The following is a 6,000-nucleotide window of genomic DNA, read 5'->3' on the forward strand; positions in this document are numbered from 1 at the left end:
TATATTCCATCTCTTGGTAATGCTAATAGATTTTTCTTAAGTCATAGTAAAGTTGATTCATGTGCTGGGAAAAGGGCAGCCCAGATGTGGTTGATTAGTCATATTTTCTTGAATCTATTTGGATTTTCAGCCCCACGTTCAGTAGTAAAAGCAAAGGGGAACAATAAGATCTTGCTTTAGGTTTCATACCAGTGGAGTCCAGGGATGCAGTTCAAACTCTGCAAGGCTTCTGGTGGGAGTCTTTCACAAAAGACACTTTGTTCCCTTTGGGACAGATACCACCAAAGAGTAGAGTTTATTTCGTAATTATTTTTCCAGGGCCTCACTGTTTCCAGCTTGCTCACAAATACTTTGCATAGAGATTTGCTTGGAATGGCACGAAGGGGGACCGACACTGACGATTTGCTTTCTATGCATGACATGGCTTGCCCTGTCTTCATGAGATCTTTCTTGTTCCTAGGATACACTTGCTTGCCTTAATTTATGGGGCTAGTTTCCCCACCCTCCCATTTGGCTGAGATTTGTTTTGACTTTCTCACTAAGCTCCTTTCTGTGCAGGGGCAAAACCACTAACAATTAATTTAAGTGAAATGAAAATACCGTCCTTGTGCTCAGGTAGGGTCTGGGCTGCTGCAACACACTCCACCTGCTCAGATGCAAAAGGAACCTCATGTTTTGTTCAACAGGAACCCATCTGAAGAGCAGAGCGCCACTTGTGGGAGCTCCAGAGGAACTCTGCTCCCATCAGTGTAGTTTGAAAGATGTGGACTACAAGAGTGATGGCATGTGAACTAAGGAAAGGAAAGAAAAGAAATGATCTACTAGATCAGACCAAATATCCACCTAGTCCCCTCTCCCGACAGCAGGTAGTTCCAGATGCTTCAGAAAATGACATAACTTCTCCGCTCCCCTTGTTCAACAGTGGCTATTAATAATGGAAAATAATCATAATTACTCATAGCATATGAATAAATGTTATCAAAGCTAATGAGGGATACCACCTATTACTAATAAAAAGGAAACGTACCTCATTCTGCGGTAACATTCCAAGGGTTGTGGGGAAGGGCAATTTTTTCCTGACCACTAATTTGTGCTCTGAAGCATGAGGATTGATTGCCTTGTAACTCACCGTAGCAGGTGTCATTGCAGGTATCATTCTTGTTCATATGTATGTAACATTTGGATTCTTATTGCACCGTTTCAAGTTGAGAAGAAAATTTAAGGCTGCACAAATTGCTCCCCAGAAACATTATTACCCAAGGGACTAAAGGGGAAATCCAGTGTTAAAATCTATGTATCTTGTAGGCCCCTTGCTTCTTAGTGGACTGGATGCATCTGCCTTTAAACCAGTAAAAAAAGATTGAGAGCAGTGGAATCATTTAGTTTCATTTAGTTTTTCACGGTGTTACTGCACGCAATGAGCTCAAAGTCTGAGCTGGACAAAATCTCCAATTTTCTGCCCATCCCCCCGTGGGGAAGATCAGCGATCAGGTCCCAAGCTTGGGGGTCTTGCTCTTTTGGCTTGTGATGGGCTGGGAATACTATGATAGACAGTCAGGGGAAGGGGGAAATAGGATTATGTGGCTCTATAGAGAGCCACAGTCCCTGTCTTCAGATGTTAATGTCAAACAGGGGAATGAGCAAAGTAAACTAGTCAGACTACCTAGTGCCCTCCATAAAGGGACTGATGGCTCAGGGGGTTGATAATGGGATTTACTTCAAGGTCCCTGGTTCAAATTCAGCCCAGATCAGTAAAGACTAATAGTGGTTATCATCCAGTGACTACTATGTGGCTAATGGAAAAAATGTTTCAGCCTCAGCCCAGCTCCTAGAGAGCAGGTGTCCACATAATAAAAAACTGTCTCCATTGGTAGGTTTGTCTACAATCGTAACAGAGAAGCTATGTGTTGAATAAGCAAGACACTGAACTTCCTTCTCATCCCTTGAGGTGGCTCAGTCAGGACTGAGGCACATTAATAGAGCTTGTACACAGTAGCGCTTACTCCGGTATAACTTAAGTCGCTCAAGGTGTGGAAAAGCCGCCCCCCTTCCCCCCCTGCCTGTGCCGTATCTGCTTTGTGGGTGGATGGATGGATAGATCAACTCCGTCTCCGAAGCTGTCACTCTTGCATTTCCAGCTAGCACTAGATTATCTTAAACTAGATGAACAAGCCCTTTGGGATGTCAGTTGTTTCAAGAGCATCCTTTTGAAGTTAAAGGTCCCGGAAATCTATTTTTGGTGGAACCACTGGTACAGCCGTATACATTATGAGTTAACGTTTTAAACTCTGTCCAGTGTCAGTTGCATGCAGCTGAGCTGGTATTTGTCTCCTCTTATTAAAAAGTTTAGGCGGGGTAGAAGAGCAGTCGTGTAATACTTTACTTATCACGGACAGAAAATGTAATCTGGCCCCTAGAATCTTCACTGCATCTGTATTTGTCATTACTGGTCCCAGCGATTTTACTAGTAATGAAATAGAAAGAGCACAAGTAAGAAAGAAACTAGACAGAAAGTGTGACTCTTGATCCAAACCGATGGAGGTGGATTCAAAGAGCTGATGATTGTGTGGGCTGATGATCTCTGAGGGAGGAAGAGATAGGAGAATGTGTTCTAAATGTGACTTATGGTAAGTGGACAGGTCATGGGATATAGAGACTTTGTAAGCTCTTCACTTGCAATGTAGCCTAAGTCCTAGATACTAAAATTTGTTACCAGCTAATGACTGTTCATTGGTCTATGTGCAGTGAGTTGGAGAATCTCAATCCAAGTTCTCCTATGGACAGGTGTCCACGTCACAAACTTGGCCCCACTATAACTAGTCCTAACTGCCCCCCTTGTTGGCAATCTCCATAGAGTGCCCAAGGATTGAATACGTGATATTCTCTCCTCCATGACCTGGTCGTCCAGAATCCCGTTGAGACATGCCAATGGTGAGAAGTTGGCCAAATCAGACACCTGAAAGGTGTATAGTCATCTGGAAAGGTTGAGCACCACTGCTCTAAATGACAGAAGGAGAAAATGTTCAGGGTTTGATTGTGTTTAATTCATGTAGGCTCTTACATTCGAGCTGGGGAGACCTATTCATCATCATGAGCCATACATTTTCCACCTGTAGATCACCTGTCATTTCCCTGCTGTTCCCTTACTAACAGGAAAATCTGCTTTTGCTTCACAGAAGGATCCTCTCCACACAGACTCCATGTGATGCTGAGCATGCAGGAAGAGGGTCTTAAGTCACACAACTGCAGCAGAAGCAGCAGCAACCGTTTCCTCCCTTTACTTTGCTGTGTCTTTGGTTCTCCTAGATAAAAATATGATCCTTCCACGCACCTGTCCTTTGGGAACACACTTACTGTCACGCCTAGCAACATATTTCCCGAGCCGCCTTTTCTTAGGAGGACAAATATCCTGCAAAGATATGACACTGGGGAACCAGTAATTAGAATGAAGAATGCAGTATAGTAGAAAGTAGAAATATGAGTCTAAAAGCCACACTGGAGTTTTTACTGATGGGGGTTATTGAGGACTTCAGTTTAATAATTCAGTGCAGCTAAGATTAATAAATGATATGAGGTGGAAATGGTCTTTCAAGAAGAAGGATTGGAGTGGTATGTTAACAGTTTAATTTAGTGTGTTCTGAAAAATGCTGCATGAAACCCTGTATAATAACTGAGCACAGTCCTAAGATTTCAGAGCCTTTGTAGGGGGGGAGAATGTGTATCATGAATGATATTTATGCCTCATGAGTGAGGCTGTCTGAGCACAGGCTAGAGAGTCAGGGATCCCAGCTCTGACACTGGCTTCCCGTTGGGCTTCCAGCAAGTCTCTTCATCTCTCTATCTCAGTCTCTCCACCTGGAGCATGGCATTGGCTTTCATTTTCCAGGACCAAGGGCTGCCACAGGGAACTCCCACAAAGCGCTCATCTTCAGGTTTCCCACTTGTAGCAAATCACAGCCCCTGAGCACTTGATATATTGTCATTCCCTTCCACCCCTTCTACCCTCTTTGCTCCATCTGTCTGTAATGTCAGTGAATTCCAGCCCTGCTTAATGAAAGGGCTTCAGGAGACCTAGATAGAGGTCTATGCAGCTTAGAGGCTCATCCTGCCATCACATACTACAGGTCATTGGCCCAGATCTACAAAGGGACTTAGGTGCCTAAATACTTAAGCATTAGGCCAGGGGTTTGGGGGGAACAGTCGCCTGGTGGATATGGTATCCAGCAGGGAGGTGGGAGACCCAGAATCTAGTCCCCCTGCTCCAGTGAACTTTTATCTTATACAAAGTGGAACAGGTTCAACAGGAGAGATTACAAGAGCCCCTTCCCTCCCCATTAGACTATTCCATAGCTCAGTGGTTAGAGCACTCTCCTGAGAAGTGGGTGTCCGTGTTCAAATCTTTTCACCCCCCCCCAGGCCAAGGAAGAAATTGAACCTGTCTCCCCCACATCCCAGGTGAGTGCTCTAACCATTGAGCTAAAAGTTATAAGGGAGCTACATCCTTTGGGAACAATGAAACTGTCATCCAGTATGGGGAGGCTCGTGAGAAGAGTGAAGAGATCCTTCTGAGGAGCGGTGAGCTCACTCCTGTGAAAGATAAGAATACCTACTAACCATGCCTCATTCAGGTCCCTGATTCATCGAGGTACTTTTAAGCAGTGAGCGGTTCCTTGACTTCCTCCTCCTCCTCCTCCTCCTCCATGTTCTCCCATTCCTCACTCCAGATGACTCCTGGCCAGTGTTAAATTGATTAGTTGATTACCTTGCTACTGTAGAGAAGATTTGGGAAAAATCTTATTTCCTGGCCATGCTTCAGATCTTTGTATATATTACAGCCATATGGCTGGGGTACAAGTGGTCTAATGAATTCCCTGTCAGGGATGCGGGATGTCAGAGTGTGCGTGCACATGTTACCCTGGCCGTCTCAAACGTGCACATATATTCTCCAGGTACCTCTTGCGCTATCATACATTTAGTTTATGCCACTCAGTTTGTTTAGTTTTGACTTAACAAACAAACAAACCAAAAAAAATTCTGCTTTCATTTTTCCATTTTTTCCCATTAATTTCATTAATTATTATTGAAGAACTGGGCCAAAGTTCACTCTGATGTAAGCCCCTCCAATTCCATTGAAGCCAGTGGCGTAATCCTGCTTACAGTAGTGGTGAATTGGGCTCCGTGAGTTCAATGGTATAGATGGAATTTAGTGACTTCCTAAGGTGCCGTATAATGTATCAGTTTCTAGAATAGCTTGAAATTGAATATCAAGGTTTGGGAAACACCTTGGGTTACTCATAGGTACACAAATAGCAACATCAGTGGAACCAGGCATGTGAATAAGGGAAGCAAATGTGGCCCTGAATCTCTAAACAACAGGATCCACCCACTAAACAGGATTGTCACAAATCTCAGAAGTTGCACAGGATTGTTTTTATTTAATTTTTTTTTTTTTAAACAGCTCCCGGTGGGAGGTTGTTTTTTTTCTCCTCAGCAGCACAGGGTTTTGCAGGCTACACCATTTAGATAGATTTCAAGGGAAACCGATATTTTAGTCACTGAGTGAAACATTTTTACTTCCTAAAATTAAAAAAAAAAATCACAATTTGCATAAAAATAAAGACCATCATTCAGAAACCTGTTATACGAAACTCAATAATCCAGACAGAAAGAGGTACTGCAGTATATTTTTGGAAAGGTTTCTGGTCTCTTTTGCAGTCTCATGCTGTCTAGGACACCTGGTAAAAACCTGAAGCAGGGAGAGCATTAAATACAGAGCAATGGCTTGTACAGAATGACCCGTGATTTCTGTTTTATACATTTGATCAATTTAAATCCTGTGATATTTCCCATGATTGCTCCAGCAGCTTTCCATAAACTACACAGTGCCATGTTAGTCCTTCAGCATAAGAATTACATTGTTCCCATATTATTCTTAAACCATACTGTGTAAGGGCAGATGTATTATTCAGATTGGATTGAATTATGTTTTGATTTGACACG

General features: G+C 43.1%; 1 protein-coding gene across 1 annotated transcript in view; it reads left to right on the forward strand.

Moving 5' to 3' along the window:
* Positions 1-3,330, forward strand: part of TRIM44 (tripartite motif containing 44) — a 99,090-nt gene extending 95,760 nt beyond the window's left edge. Inside the window, exon 6 of the mRNA XM_077818543.1 lies at positions 3,177-3,330. The gene's annotated coding sequence lies outside the window, so the exon portion shown is untranslated. The remainder of the gene's footprint in view (positions 1-3,176) is intronic.
* Positions 3,331-6,000: the final 2,670 nt, after the last annotated feature.

This window comes from Eretmochelys imbricata, chromosome 6 (assembly GCF_965152235.1).
Source record: "Eretmochelys imbricata isolate rEreImb1 chromosome 6, rEreImb1.hap1, whole genome shotgun sequence".
NCBI lineage: Eukaryota > Metazoa > Chordata > Testudines > Cheloniidae > Eretmochelys > Eretmochelys imbricata.